The sequence below is a fragment of the Ursus maritimus genome, unplaced genomic scaffold (assembly GCF_017311325.1).
Source record: "Ursus maritimus isolate PB19 unplaced genomic scaffold, ASM1731132v1 scaffold_19, whole genome shotgun sequence".
In the NCBI taxonomy this organism is placed as follows: Eukaryota; Metazoa; Chordata; class Mammalia; order Carnivora; family Ursidae; genus Ursus; species Ursus maritimus.
The window spans coordinates 41,969,020-41,985,839 of record NW_024424341.1 but is presented as its reverse complement, the minus strand read 5'-3'; the positions used below and the strand labels follow the sequence as shown (position 1 = coordinate 41,985,839).

Sequence of the window (16,820 nt, the reverse complement as noted above, 5' to 3'; positions counted from 1 at the left end):
CAGACATCTTTCCAAAGACATCCAAATGGCCAACGGGTACAGGAAAAGGTACTCAGTATCACTAATCATCAGGGAAACGCAAATGAAAACCACAATGAGATATCACCTCACACTTGTCAGAATGGCTGCTATCAAGAAGACGAGAGAGAAATGTCAGCAAAGATGTGGAGAAAAGGGAACATTTGTGCACTGTTGGTGGGACTGTTAACTGGTCCAGTCATTTTGGAGAACAGTATGGAGGTTCTTCAAAAAATTAAAAATAGGCGCAATCCTCTTGGGTCCCCTCCCTCCTTGGGAGCTTTGTACCATCACTTTGCTATTGCTTAATAAACCTTGCTTTGCTGCCCACCAAAAAGTTTTAACTAACTAACTAACTAACTAACTAACTAACTAACTAACTAACGGGTGCCTGGGTGGCTCAGTTGGTTAAGCATCTGCCTTTGGTTGAGGTTTGGGCTCTCTGCTCAGCCGGGAGCCTCCTTCTCCCACTCCCTCTGCCTGCCAATCCCCCTGCTTGTGCTCTCTCTCTCTCAGATATATAAATAAGTAAATAATCTTTAAAAAATTAAAAAGAGAACCACCATATGGTACAGCAATCCCACTTCTGGGTATATACATATCCAAAGGAAATGAAAACAGGATCTCAGAGATATCTGCACTCCCACGTTTATTGTAGCATTGTACACAAGAGACAAGATATGGTAACAATTTACGCGTCCATCAGAGGATAAAGAAGACGCGGTATATATACAATGGAATATTATTCAGTCATGAGAAAAAAGGAAATGCTGCATTTGCGACAGTAAGGATGGCCCTTAAGGACATTATGCTAAGTGAGATAAGTCAAACACAGAAAGACAAATACTATGTATTTTTATATGTGGAATCTTCAAAGAAAAAACAAAAAAATTGAACTCAAGGAAGAGAGTGGAATGATGGTTACCAAAAGCTTGGGTGGAGGGATGTTGTTTAAGGCTACATACTTGCAACAAGTAAATAAATAAATCCTTAAGATCTATACACAGTAAAGGGATTATAAGGAACAAAACTATATTACAAACATGAAACTTGGCAAGAGACTAAATCTTAACTGTTCCTACCACTAGGAACAGAGGATAACACAGGATACCATGAGGATACAGGTGCTAATGTGTCAATGGCAATCACACCGCAACATAAATCATCAAATCAATGTCGTACACCTTAAACTCACACGATGTTATATGTCCATTATATCTCAATGAAGAATAAATAAGTGAATAAATAACCGAAGCCTTAAATGGTCTTAAATGTTGCAGAGAATGTACCCATTCATATATACGTCCTTAGCAACTTAGATATGAATTTTAGGTAACAAAATTTTTAGTATTCTAATTTTTTTTTTTTTAAGATTTTATTTATTTATTTGACAGAGAGAGAGACAGCCAGTGAGAGAGGGAACACAAGCAGGGGGAGTGGGAGAGGAAGAAGCAGGCTCCCAGCAGAGGAGCCTCATGTGGGGCTCGATCCCAGAACGCTGGGATCACGCCCTGAGCTGAAGGCAGACGCTTAATGACTGAGCCACCAAGGCGCCCCTAATTTCTTTGAAGTGCTTCATAAATCATGACTTCACATTTATCACAAAAACTTATGACCCTTACTGGTTGAGTCAGTGTTTTTTTAACAAGGATTTTGATAAATATTTGAAAAAAATTCTAAGCGTCCAGCTCTCCTGACATAGAATGGCAGTGAGTGTATATTAAGTCAGGTGAAGGGATGAGGCCCCTTCACTCCCACCTGCCACCCTAAACAAAAACAACTGAAAACAAATTGCCATGGGTTTGTCAGGGACACCTGAAAGAAACCATGTATGTATTCATTTTTCTATAAATCTACTTCTTTTCTTCCTCCTCCCTTATGCCTTTTCTTTTTAAAAAATATTCCATGATTGCTTTTCAGCGCATACTAACGCTGAACTGTAGCTGAAGGTCTTGTAACTGCACAGTAACCACTAGTTTTCTCTCCTTTTTCAATTCGCTTTTGTAGAGTAGGGTCCGACCTGCGTCAACTTCCAATAGGACCTTTTAGAAGATAGCGATGATCTGCTTCAGAAGATTTTCTCACAACAACGACACTTACAGGGTTTCTCTTTGGTATAATTTCTCAGATGCCGAGCAAGATGTTTCCTCTGGCAAACATTTTCCTCAGGAGTTACATTCTCCCCAGTATGAGTTCTCTGGTGTTGACTGAGGTAAGTCCACTTGCAAAAGGCTTTCCCACGTATCTTACACTTACAGGGTTTCTCCCCAGTATGAATACTTAGGGAGTGGGTGAGGGATGAATGAGGGCTGAAAGTGTGTCCACATTCACTGTATCCACAAGGTTTTTGTCACTGTGACTCCTCGTGCAGAGTTAGGGAAGAGCGATCACAAAAGGCGCTGATCTTTACACTCAAAAGGTTTTCCTCCAGTGTGGATGCTATTAATGCCAGAAATAAAAATGGTGAATGAAGGCCTTCCCACATCACTGCACTCAGGCCTTCTCTCCTGGGAAAACCCTTAAGTGTTGAGTGAGAAAACAGCTGTCACAAAAGGCTTACCCACATATTTTGTACTGAAGAGACTCTCTCTTGGGTGGGGGAAGTTATTTTGGACAAAAGCAGAGCTGTCCCAGACTTTCCCACATTCCTTGCATTCATAAGGCCTCTCCCAGTGTGAATCTGCTGGTGCTGCATGAGGTCTGACCTGCAGCTGAAGGCCTTCCCACACTGGGAAGTACTCCCCTGGCTTCGCTCAGTGTACATCCTCATGTGTTGACCTAGGCCTGCCCTCTCAAGAAAGGCTTTCTCACATTCACTGTGGTCACAGGCTTCCCTTCAGCGTGATCTGCTGATGTCTCACAACCATGCCAACATTCGTTAAGCTTCCACTTATAGAAATTCTGCCCAGAGACCAGGGAAGCTTTTTGTGGCCTGTGTGAGTGGTTCATGGAAAGAACCTCCCTCCCCAAGAGACTCACTCCCATGAAAGTCTTGAATGCAGATTAGCTGTTCCCACACCAATGTGCTTAGAACTCACCTTCCTGGGGAGACTCTCCTTGTGGGAAAGTGTCCTGGGCTCAGGTGCCTTTCCTGCATCTCCAATGGCCCTTGATGTTTCCCAGTTCACCACAACGAAGAGTCCCTTGAGATGCTCTGAGTCAACCAACCCTGGAGTGAGGCTGCTTCCAACAAGTGGAAGGCTTTCTGGTCTCAGGTTGTGCTTTCTTGCCTAAAGGAAATCTGATATACAAAAGGCCTCCCCACACTCAGGGCCCCTGTGTGGTTTCTCCCCAGTGAGAGGAGCCTGGTGCTGGAAAGTCCAGAGCTGACCACAAAGTTCTTCCCACCCTCCCTGCAAGTAAAGGCCTTCTCCAACACATGGGATCTGCAGATATTCACAAATCAGGCCTGGCTCCTTTCCTTTCTGAAGAAATTTTCTCCACTCTTCAGCTTCTGCATCTGGTCAAGGTTTATACGACACCAGAAGTCTCTCCTACAGTGACTCACATGATGGTGTTTGGGTGCTGCTCAGATGGTGTTCCCTGTGGCTCAGCCAGGTGCAAAGACGTCTTTCAAGACCGGGTCACACATGCCACAGGAATGAGCTTTTCGGATGGAAGGACCTGCCTTGGGAGTTCCCATCTGTGACACTCACAGAAACACCCTGCTCAGAGGGTGCAGCCTCCTCCTTCACTCCGTGCCATCAACCTGAAGGAAGATCAGTGTGGATGAAGTGCATGCGTAATTGGTGGCAAATGGAGGCCAAAACAAATGTGCGTCTGATACAACCAGGAATCAGTCCATGGGACTGTTGGCAGAACATGGGAGCTAGAATCAGGATGAGGAAGGGAAGACGTACGCTGCAGGCCCCTAAAGGTCAGACAGTGAAGGAGACAGGGAGAGGGTACAGTGATGGAGAACGGTATAAGGAGGGGCAGGGTCTCCAAATCACTCCTCTGCCAATGGTCTCCCAGCAGGCCTCATTCCTTGTGATAGGTGAGTGCTGTGCAGAAGGGTCTGTCCAGGGCCAGGAAGATCTGGCTGGAACAGAATACTTAGTTTTCAAGGAAAATTGGGATGTGAGCACAACTCATGACATATTAAATGAAAGCCAATGCTGCAGAGTACCAAGAGAAGAAATGAGGTGGAGATGGGAGGCGGAGGGGAGGGACTAACAGGTAACTGAGATTCAGAGTAGAAATGACAGTGGGCAGAGCATCCAAATGGGGAAGGAAAAGGGGGATGAGGTCAGCCATGGATACTGGCGTCAGAACACTAGGAGATACAGCATGGGTTGCAGGTATAATGTGAAGCCAGCCCTGATGCGACCATTCCCGTGGCTTCCACTCACCAGGGCCAGGCCTCCTCCAAGTCTTCTTTGCTGTAGCTGGAGCTGTGTTTACCTTCTCAGGCACCCTGGGCTCCCCTCTGGCTCCATTTGGGTACCTACATGGGACCTGGAAACGGCAAGTCCTAAGGGGAAAGAAGAGCTGCTGAGTGGCTGGCAGCACCCCAGGGCAACACTCTCCACAGAGAAGATTAAATATTTAAAAAGGAATCTTGGAAAAGCATCTTGCAGGAATAGCTCACTGTTCTTCACAAGGAACGACCATGTCAGTGCCTGCAATTCCTGAAGTCAGGCCCCAGGAAAAGTCAATTAGAAGAAGGGGTAAGAATATGGGCAGAGACCAGGGGTTTGGACAGACACCCAGTCAATGTGTGACCAGGCCATCTGGGATCTACTGAGCAGACTGCAAGACTCCTGACCCCTAAATCCTTCATTTCAAAGCTTTGGGACAGGAGAGGTGGGGGCTGCTGAAGAGGAGCCAGTGTGCACTGCCCAGCCCTGGGACCCACACCACCTACTCCAATGAGCCAAGGAAAGGGACTGCACCATGACAGTACTGTTAGACAGCCGCCCCTTGGGGGCTCTCAGTCCAGGAAACTGGGAATAATACCTATCCTCTGATATCCATGTCTTTGGTAGTCCTTCCAGCTGAATGTGGGCTGAACCTAAAACTCCCTTTTAATGAACAGAATATGGCAAAAATGATAGGATGTCACCTCTGAGAATAAATTACAAAAATACCAGCCTCTATGTTGGATGCTGTCTCTTGCTCATGCTCGTGGAAATCAGCTGCCTTGTTGTGATCTGCTTATGGAGAACACTACATGGCAAGAGACAGAGGGAGGGCTCTGGCCAAAAGCCAGCAAAAAAAAGACTAATTAGTCCAACAGCCTCCTGCTCAGGTGCATGACCTTGAAAGGAGATTCACCTCCAGTTGAGCCTTCAGATGAGACAGCAAACTTGCACAGCTTGACAGCAAGGTAATGAAAGACCTTGAGCTAGAGGTACCCAAGTAAGATATGCCTGATTCTTGACCCAAAGAGACTGTGAGATAAGTGTTTGTCTTCATCCCACTAAGCTTTGGGATAATTTGCCATGTAGCAACAGATAACTAAAGCAGGGCCTTACCCAGTGAGGACACAAGTGCAAAGTTCTCCAACATCACATCACGGTACAGGAGTCTCTGAGCTTCCTCAAGGAGCTCCCACTCCTCCCGGGAGAAGTACACGAACACATCCTCAAAGGTCACACAGCCCTGTCATGATGGGGGACAGTTGAGCCCACAGGTAACAGGAGTCCCCAGTCTATCCACTCACACAACCACCCCTGGTCCCTCTCCTCCCAGCCTCCCACCTCAGAGGAGATACCAGGTCTTGGCACCACTAGTGCCTGCTCCCTCATGTCTCTCTGATCGCTGTGTGTGGCCCAGAGCCAGGCAGGTGGGCAGATAGTGTGTCAGCTGTGGGTCTTCCATGAAGGGCACAAACTCTCTTGCTGGCCAGTTCTCCTGGTGTCCTTCAGACCATGCCTCCCAGACACAACCAAACTTGGGCTCAGCCTTCTTCCATAAGCCCCCAGTACTAGGGCCTTAAAGCTCTCAGTTCACATTCCTCCCGAGTCTCCCTACCTCCTCCCTCACTTCCACAGTCTCCACTCTGTAGCCAGGGGAAGCCTGCTGAATGAAATCTGCGTCAGACCACCTCCGTCCTCAGCTCCAAACTTTCAGGAGAGGCCCAGCGTCCGGGGGTGCCATTCCACTGCTCTCTTCCCGTAAGAGGCAACGGAGACCCTGTTCACTACCAACCCAATCTCATCTCCAACTACTGGCACATGCCTGTTCCCGTGATTCGGCCACCCTTCCGAGTGTTATTCCATTGGCCGCCCGCATCGGCAGCATACCCATATAATATCTGACCTGGGCTCAGGATGCTGGTCCAGAAGTGACCTCCCCCAGGGACCCCCATAACAGAGAAAATGGGAAATAATAGAGTACCACCACCATCATCGGCCATAAGGAGGAGCGGTGACCAGGAGGGTGAGACGTGACAGTGGGGGTAGAGGGGAGGCTGGGTGACCCTTCACTCACCTGCGCCGGATTCATCCGTGCTGCCGCCCCTGCCACTCCAGGGGTCGGGGTGGGCTGAGTAGGGCCCGAGAGGCGGGCGACCAGCTTGGGTCCCGAGGGCTCAGTTTGGGCGGGGTCGCCTGCGGCTGCGGGTCGCGCTCCGAGCCTCGCTTTAAGATGGTGTAAGATGCTCACAAGGCCCGGGCCGCCTTCGGGGGCCTGGGCGACGAGCGCCGAGACCTCGGAGAAGGTGCAGTCCAGGCGGCGCCCGTCCCACAGCTGGACACAGTCTCGGGGAGATGGGGCCGAAGCCGGGGCGTCACGGCTCGCCCAGGGCGCGGAGGCGGTCCCCGCCACGTCACTCTCCTGCCCGGCGCGGCCCGGAGTGGCCCCGCGCGCGCTCCAGTCCACGTGGTCGTGGCCCGACCAGCCGCCGCTCACCAAGGGATGCGCTCCTGCGGCGCGGCCGGAAGTCCCGCCCCCGCCCGCAGGAAGCGCCCCTCCCGGGCGGTCTGCCGCCCGTCGCTCGGGGTGGAAGCGCATAGCACCCGCTTCTGGGTAATGTAGTGTAAGCGCTGCCGCGCCCACGCGCGTGTGTCGTTCCCGTCTTCATGGCAACGACAACGGTCAGCCGGAACGCGCGGGGAAATGGAGTCCCAGGTTTCCCTGTAAAGAAAAGCGTCACAAATCCCGCGGGCGAGGGGCGAAGCCCCACCCCCAGAAGCCAGGCGTCGCAGGACCGGGGACCTCTGCGGCCCGCCCCGACCCGGTGTGCGAGAAATTGCAGAGGGGGTTCAGCGCTGTTGTAAGGAGTCCTTCTGCTCCCAGGTTTGGGGACCGTGGCTCTACTGTGACTAGAACGGGAACTGAGTCCCTCGTGGGATTTAAAGGGCTTCTCACGTGGTTAGTTCTCAGTAAGTAACTAGTTGCTAGGATTAACATACCCTGCTGGGGGAGGCGAAGTCGGGGTTGCCTCTTTGCAGGATCCTTGGCATTATTTATCGAAACAAAATACAACGACTTCTTGACCGGAAAGTAGCCTCACAGACATTGATTAAAAATTTCACATAAAAGCACAGATTTGAACTATTATTCAGTTATTTCTTAAACAGCGTGGCAGGAGAGTTTCTTCAACTACAGGGAGGCAAGTTGCCCAATACATGCATTACTACAGGTCACAGGATTCAGATCTTGGCAGCATCATGACCAGCGGCTGTCAGGGCTAAGTAGAGAGTGGAGTTGACATGGTCTCACGTTTGTGACATGATCTGTCATCTAGTTCACAGTAACCAGGACCTTCGTCTCCCCCCACTGTCCTGCCCTTCTGACGCTTAGGGCAGGTAGGCCCAGGTACAGATACGTGATCATGAAGCTCAGGGGCTTTAGGCCATCATGCCCTGTCCTTAACACTGTCACCGTCAGCCAATCACCTGAACTCGCAGCCCCCAAAGGAGTACTAAATCCTGGGACAGTGTGAAATCTATAACTGAGGATATCCCCAGAATTGTGTACAAATGTGAGAACAATTAAGGCACAATTTCACCATCACTTCTGCCTATATTCAGTTGGCCACAGCTCATTCACATGGTCCCAAAATAAGTGTAAGGAGAGCTGAGACATGTTGTCCTCCCAGGTGTCCAGACAGAGAAAATGGGATTAGTAAGCATTCAGCCACCTTATGTCACAATCCATCAGTTTGGTCATCAGATATACATTTTATTATTTCTCCTATGCATTCTACATTGTCACTTTTTTATTATTCCAACAACTCCAACCCCATCTAATTACTGAAGCCATCTCACCGTTACAATCTCTACAGTGTGTTGTTCTCTGCACCAGGCTCAAATACTTTTCCGTAACCCTAGGAAACTATCAACACAAGGTAAATTGCTTCCACTCGTATCCAGTATATGGTGGGTGAGCAACACATGGAATGACACAGTGAAGGTGCCAAAAAAATAATCATCCACATAGATTTCTATACTCCACAAAATAGAATTTTTCAAGAAGGAACACAAAATAAGACTAAATGAGGCATAAAATGAAAAATACAATAGAAAACTAAGCCATACAAAATGAATCCTGAAGTTAACATTTAAAGTCAAAGGAAAGTGATCCCAGGTAAAATGTCTGCACTGACAGAGGGAAAGATCCAAGAGAGAGATGCATCTGTGGATTAATACAATTATTCACTATATATAACACATGAACAATATCTCCTTGTTGAGAAGAATGATAGAATTACCAAGCAATCCTCGATAATATCCCTTATATTGTGCAAGAAAAGGGTAAAGGTATTAACACTATATTCTGTTGTGTTAAAGACATGTATTATAATTTTTACCTTAAACATGAATAAAATAGGACCATATACATTCCCAACTAAAAGCAATGTTTAGAGAGCAAATAGTCTATACAAATTTTTAAAGGAAAGTATTAGAAACAGAACTGAAGCAAAGATAAGAACAAAATAGGAAGATGCATTTGAACCCAAATATCCCAACCATCACATGAAATGAATATGGAATAAATGGTTGAATTAGTAGTCAGTTATTTTTGGTGGGTGAAAAATATCCCACAACAATCTGTTTATAAGCCACACTTCTAAGATATGCTGTTACAGAAATAAATGAAATAAAAGTTTGAGAAATATATATCTTATAATTATTTTTAAAGATTTTATTTATTTGAGAGCGAGCGAGCAAGCAGGGATGGGGTGGGGGTGGGGCAGAGGGAGGAGAGAATTCCAAGCAGTCTCCGCACTGAGCTCGATCTCTCGACCCTGAGATCATGAAGCCGAAATCAAGAGTGATGCTTAACCGGGTAAGTCACCCAGGCACCCCTATACCTAATAATTATTAAACAAAAACACAAAAATGTGTATTTGTATTGGAAAAATAGATCTAAGGAAGAAAACAGCTGGAAGACATACTTTTTTTTTTTTTTTAAGATTTTATTTATTTGACAGACAGCCAGGGAGAGAGGGAACACAAGCAGGGGGAGTGGGAGAGAGACAGCCAGGGAGAGAGGGAACACAAGCAGGGGGAGTGGGAGAGGAAGAAGCAGGCTCCCAGCGGAGGAGCCTGATGTGGGGCTCGATCCCATAATGCCGGGATCATGCCCTGAGCCAAAGGCAGATGCTTAATGACTGAGCCACCCAGGCGCCCCTGGAAGACATACTTTAAAATTTATACACAATTCTTTTTTTTTAAAGATTTTATTTATTTATTTGAGAGAGAGAGAGCACAGTAGGGGGAGAGGGAAAGGGAGACAGACAAGCAGACTCCATGCTGAGCATGGAGCCAGACACGGGGCTCAATCCCAGGACCGTGAGATCGTGACCTGAGCTGAAGTCAGATGCTTAACTGACTGAGCTACACAGGTGCCCCTTAAATTTGTATACAGTTCTTAACATCAATTTAAGATACATAAAAAACAATTTTACTATAAGAATAAAGAGTTAAATATGGGATATTTTACTATGATTTTTACAAGGCAGGCATAATATTGGTAAGGTTCCATTAGATTCACACACCAAGGTGGACAAATCTGACCTGAAGGATACATACAGAACTGTAGACACTGACTATAGGAGGTTTGCTTTTTAGCACAAACTGAATATGTGTAAAACTGACAATCTATAGAACCATGAAAAAAAAAAAAAACTCTTTAGGGGCGCCTGGATGGCTCAGTTGCTCGAGCGTCTGACTTGAGATTCTCTCACTCTCACTCTGCCCCTCCCCCCTGCTCATGCTCTGTCTCTTAAATAAATAAACAAATAAATAAATCTTTAAAAAAAAAAAACTCTCGGGGCGCCTGGGTGGCATAGCGGTTAAGCGTCTGCCTTTGGCTCAGGGCATGATCCTGGCGTTCCGGGATTGAGTCCCACATCAGGCTCCTCTGCTGGGAGCCTGCTTCTTCCTCTCCCACTCCCCCTGCTGTGTTCCCTCTCTCGCTGTCTGTCTGTCACATAAATAAATAAAATCTTAAAAAAAATAAATAAATAAAAATAAAAATAAACTCTCTTTAACTGCATAGAAAGAAATAAAGAATGCAATCAGGATAGAGATTAGTAACAGAAAATATCTGAAAAAAACTAAAGATAAGCTTGAAAAAATTGGGTTCTGAAATACTAAATAACCCATGCCTAAAGAAAGGGAAGATAATCAATATTGAACTATGTTTTTTGAAAATAATGACATCCCCAATGCCAACATGGCAGGCCTTTTACAAAGAGCATAATGGACAGTATTCAGACAAGTTAGGAGAAATAGATGAGCATTTGAGTATGGGCCTGGGTTCGTCACTGGACTTCTCTGCACTTCTCTGCACAATTTTCTTATTACATTGAAGCGATGTCCATGGTTCTTTAAAGTGCTCAATCTCTATTACTGAAAACATACTTTTGTTTTACAATTCTTACAGAATATTCAACTTGAAGCTTTGGTTTACAATGTACCAAAAATGATGATATTCCTACATAGTCTCATGAGATGCAATTAATGAATTCCATTAAGAGGAATACCATTTAATATATATAAGAAAAGATAATAATGAGACAGGTATACATTCATCTCAAAAATCTTTTAAAATAACAATAATAATAACAGGTAATACAAAAAAATAATCTGTAAAGCATTATCCCATTCATATAATTTTCAAAATTCAACAAAAATATAGTAACCACTATTAGTAATAGACATTTAAGGTGTCAAACTATGAAGAAAAGTAAGAAAATGAGTAAAGCAAAATTCTGGATGGTGTTCTCTGAAGTGAAGGATAGAATTTGCAATCTCACAGGCTCATCCATAGCATGGTAAGATTGCCATGTTCCATTTTTTACTGGGGAGAGGGGATGCATTTGTATTAATTTATTACATTTATCTTTTTTCCTCTTTTTCACACATGTCTAATTCAATGAGATTAAATGGACAAATCATAAAAGTATAGCTTGGAGACTGTATATCCCATGCAACCCCTAGCTGTACAGAGAGAACATTCCCAATAGCTTCTCAGCCACGTTTGCCTCCCCTCCGTTAATACTATGCAAACATGACCATTATTATGTTCTTAATCACCATGTATTAGGTTTTCCTGGTTATCAACCTATCTATAGAATTCTGCAGAATTTACTACTTTGTGTCCAGTGTACACCGCCCCTCAAAAGTGTTGTTGCATGAAATGAACAGTCTTAATCTCTGTGTTTTCTTCCACTGAATGAAAGGTAGAAATTAAGCACCTTATAGATGATTGTCATCTGAATTATTTCCAGTTCGTGGTTATTATGAAATTATTAACAACTTTGGTGTATATTTATGTTAGTGTAAAAAGCACTCATTCCTAATGGGTATGCCCCCAAAGTGATTAGCTTGGTTTTAAAATGTTTAGAAGTAATATAAAATCTTTACCTCAGACCATATATAAGTATTAACTCAAAAATGGGTCTAGACCATAAAATGTCTAGAAGAAAGCATAATTCAAAGCTTTGCAACCTTGGGTTGGACAAACTCCAATTAGAGAGTACACAGAACACATAAAAGAAAAAACTGAATTTTGGATTACATCAAGATTAAAAACATCTGTTCTTCAAAACAAACTACTAAAATAATAAAGACATAAGCCACTGATTGAGAGAAACTATTTCCAAAACACACATCTGATAGAGGACTAGCATCCAGAATATTAACTAAACAAATCCTTACAAATCATGTTAGGAAAAAATTTTAAATGGGCAAAGGATTTGATGAACTAACCAAAGATCTATGAATGACCAATGAACAGATGAAAAGATGCTCGGTATCATTAGTCATTCTGGCAATGCCACTTGAAACTACAATACAATAACTATACACCTGCTAGAATTGCTAAAATTAAAAAGACTGACAATAAAAAGCACTGATGAGCATGCGTAACAACCGGAACTCCCCCGCACTGCTGGAGAGAGTGCACACTGGCACAGCCACTCTAGAAAGCAGTGTGACAGCTTCCTGTATAGGTAAATATACACGTGCTATAGGACACAGCAATCTCCTCCTCCATATTTACACAAGTTAAAATGTCTCCTTCGAAATATCTGTTGAAATATTCGGGGCAGTTTAATGCACAATAGCCAAAAACTTAGAAATGCTGCCGTGAAATGGTTAATGGATGAACAAATTGTAGCACACACAGAAAACAAAATACTACTTGGCCTTATATAGAAGGAAGAGATGAGGAACATGACTGAATCTCAAAATCATTATGCAAGTTAAAATTTCTGAAAAAAAGAAAGGCCACATATTAAACGATTCCATTCATTTGACATTCTAAAAAAATAAGTCAGTGGTTCCTAAGGCTGGGGTTTGGGAGAGGACATGTGCATGAAGGAATATTTTGGGGTGATGCAAATATTTCACATCTTGAGGGTGATAGTGGTCACAAAATTGTATAGATATTTTTCAAAATTAATCAAGATATATTCTTAAAAGTGAGATTACTGAATGGAAATTACACTTAAATACATTTTTTTGCTTCAATAGTCTTTTAAATACAGTTTAAGATAATTTGATGCATTTCAAATACTTCCCAGAGTTGTCCAAAAGAAGAAGGAATGTAAAGAAAATATGCACAAAGCAATAAAATTTTTGAATTTGTTTTACACTGGGTGAAAATTTTGAGAGAAAGACTTAGAAAAGAGAATATCTAGCATATCAATCATTTTATAGGCTGAAAATATTAACATCATAAGGGAAAAGCTGTAGAGAGCCACAGTGGGTGGGCAGTGTACAACTCATGGGGAAATGCACACTGGGGTTGCCGTGATTTTGGAAGAGTACCATATAAAACTTCATTTGAAGTTCCTTTAATCAGTGAGGAGCGGCGGAGTTCTGGAAATGGTGATAACGAAGTCAGAAAATACTGTTCATCTGAGTAGCTGAAGTCTTCAGATATTTTAGTTTACTTTATGAACATCTAAGATTTCACCTGTGTAGAGAAGAGCTGCTTGAAGAAAATGGATCAGGAAACATGATGATAAATAAGGGCAGGTATGGTCAAGCAGTAAATATAAAAATTGGAACCCTGAGAGAAGGCTAAAATGATGCCGAAAAATATGAACACACTTGGAAATGAAGGGTAGGCAGAGGTTTGTGGGGTGGTGGAGATGGGGGTCCAGCTTTCTCCAGAATTCCCCCACAGCCTGAATCAGCTCAGAAAATGTAGGGCTTGTGAATACTCTTGGTTTAGGGCCACATGTGGCAAGTGCCACAAAACGGAACCGAAAGGGGAGCTTTCAGAGGAGCATGAAGTAATATCTACAAGTGAGAGTGCGAAAATGAGAACTAGGGGCAGCTGATGAATGGAAAGAAAATGTGAAAACAGAACTTCTTACTTCAGATATTTCATGGCAGAAAACTGTGAGATGATTCCTGGGGCCTGGGGAGTTTATCTGAGAAATGAACTTAGGACGCACAGGAGTGAGAGCAGGCAGGGAGATGGGGAGGCACTACAATTCCCATCAGTGAGCAGGCTGACATCATGGGCCAGTCTGGCTCCCTCTTGCTGGGGACCCTCTGATAAGACTTGTGGGAAAGTGGGTAATACAGAGCACGGGATATCAACAGTACTGGCTACAGAAATTGCCTGGCAAGACCTCAGTCCATTTGTCTACACTGTGATTGCACCTTCAGTGTCATGGCCAGCTCGTGCTGCCAGATCAAGTCGTCAATATGCTGTGTTGCAGCGGTGTCTGCAGAGGCCCTGTTGGCAGGGAAGTTAATACCATATCCAGAAAGAGTATCAATCCCAGTAAGGATGAATCATTTCCCCTCCAGAAGGGAACAGCTCGGATATAAACAATCTGCCACCAAGTGGCAGTTTGGTCTTCTGTAGAATGTACTGCATCACGATCTTAGTGTTGGTCTTTGTAACTGGCACGTTAGACACTCAGTAAGTGAAGTGGCTATTTCAACTGGGGGAAGAGGGATGCCATGCTGTAGGGCTCACCTCAAACCTCCATTTCTGCGACCAAAGCTAGTATTACCTATAGCTCTAGAGTACAAAGACTGGGAAGGCCCCAGACTGGGCCTGGCTAACCTCAACTACTCTGCTTCCCTCCCTTCTCCTCTGCACTGGGTGCCTGTAGGCACTAATGGGGGACACACATATCCATTCACTTGGTACTCCCTCTAGTAACTGCATGCTCCTGTTCCATGTAAACTTATCACTGATCTGCCATCTTGATTCTTCGGTGCTTCTGAACAACCGGACAAGCCATTTGCCACAAAAGTACACATATATCCTTACATCGGGCCACCTCTCCTAATAAAAAAGTGATGCCCAATTGTACTCGTCCAAGATCTGGCCACAGAGAGGGTTTCTCCACACCAGTGTCCTTCAGGGGCACTCTACGTGAGATGTGATGTATCATCAGTTCATTTGCAGCCTACCCTGCAAAAAGTAAGGTGCTCCATCTGTAACGAAGGCCTGGGTTTTTCCTAGTCAACCAGCAAACCAAAAGGACAAGAGTCTGATTCCACTTTGAGGTCTGGTTGTTGCCCACTTTCAATCTCACCTCCCCCTTCTGCCCCACATTCAGACAACCTGATAAAAAACCCCACATGCTCCTTTCCTTTGTACAGGTGGGAGAGCTAAATGCCCACCCTCACCTAGTACCAAGGCAGGAGGTGATCCAAGGCAGTATTCTGCTTTCACTTCCAGGATCGTGTTGCGAAGGCTCAGGGGAGGAGCTAATCTTTCGACCACATCTAGAAGCAATGAGGGTAGTTGGCACTCCACTCCCTGACCCCTCTGCAAAGACAGGCCGATAGAAATTACTCAATCTGCACAGACATAGAACAGACTGGAAAAAAACTGTAAAAAGAACAGAGCCTCAGGGACCTGTGGGACAATTAAAAAAAAGATCTAACATGTTATCCAAGTCCCAGAAAGGAAGGAGAAAGAGGGTGGATCTAAAAATAATACTGGAAGAAATAAAAGTTGAAAATCTCCGCAAACTGCTAAAGGCATACATCTGCAGTTTCAAAAACCTAAACAAATCCCAAACAGGATAAACAAAACAATTCTACACCAGGACTCAGAATAATCAAATTTCTGAAAACCAAAGAGAAACAAACATTTTAAAAGCACCTAGAGGGAAATGACATATTATCTAGGGGAACAATGGTTTGAATGGCAAATTTCTCACCCGAAACTACGGAGGCCTGACAGAAGTGACATAACATTTTGCAAGTACCAAGACAGAACTGCCAACCATGAATGCTATACTGCATCAAAATTTCCTTCAAGGATGAGGAAATAAAGCCATTCTCAGATGAAAGAAAACAAAGAACATTTGTCACCAGGACACGTACCCAGAAAGAATGGCTACAGGAAGTTCTCCAACAGAAAGGAAATGATAGCAAAAAAAGGCTTGAAATTTAAGTGAAAAGGGTTAAGAAACAGAGGTAACTTGACTACCCTTCTCATGAGCTTGACAACTGAAACAAAAATGTTTGACAACTGAAACAAAATAACATCATTTGATACGGTCCTCAAAATATGAAGAGTAAATACCCAAGACAATTGTATTAAAAGAATATTGAGGGGCGCCTGGGAGGCACAGCGGTTAAGCGTCTGCCTTCGGCTCAGGGCGTGGTCCTGGCGTTATGGGATCGAGCCCCACGTCAGGCTCCTCTGCTATGAGCCTGCTTCTTCCTCTCCCACTCCCCCTGCTTGTGTTCCCTCTCTCGCTGGCTGTCTCTATCTCTGTCAAATAAATAAATAAAATCTTAAAAAAAAAAAAAAAGAATATTGAATGTAAAGGGACCTAATAGAAGTAAGGTTTCTACACTGCTTAAATTGCTAAAATACTGTTGACAGGAGACTGTGATAAACTGCACATGTACATTTTAATACCTAGAGTAGTCACTTAAAAAGAAAGGAAAAAATATACCCCCAAAACCCTATACATGAATCAAAACTGAATTCTAAAAAATGTCCAAGGTCCTAAAAGAAGGCAAGGAAACCCTCTTCCCCACCCCACCCCCGCCCCACAAAAGCCAAAACAGAAAAACAGGAACAAGAAAGAGGAAAAATTAAAAATCAAAGAAGAAAAATGACATTATTTAGTCCCAACATGTCAATAACTACTTCAAATATAAATGGTCTAATATACCAATGGTCTAATACACACTGTCAGATGTAAGGGAAAAAAGCAGTACCCCTCTGTATTCTACCCACAAAAAATTTACCTCAAATATAACAATATAGGTAGGCTAAAATAAAAGAGATAAAGATAAACCATATAAATAATAATAAAAATCCAGCAGTGGCTATATCAATATCAGATAAAGTATACTTCAGAGCCATGAAAATTAACAGGGACAAAGTGGGATATTAGTTACATAATG

At 43.9% G+C, this 16,820-nt stretch overlaps 1 long non-coding RNA gene across 1 annotated transcript; it reads right to left on the bottom strand.

Annotated features, from left to right (window-relative positions):
- Positions 1–652: 652 nt before the first annotated feature.
- LOC103677267 lies at positions 653–6,975 on the bottom strand. The gene is made up of 4 exons (XR_005835806.1): positions 6,454–6,975; positions 5,496–5,622; positions 4,371–4,476; positions 653–3,727 (listed from the first exon to the last, which is right to left on the bottom strand). It is a non-coding gene; the product is annotated as an uncharacterized LOC103677267 (long non-coding RNA).
- Between the last annotated feature and the right edge of the window lie 9,845 nt (positions 6,976–16,820).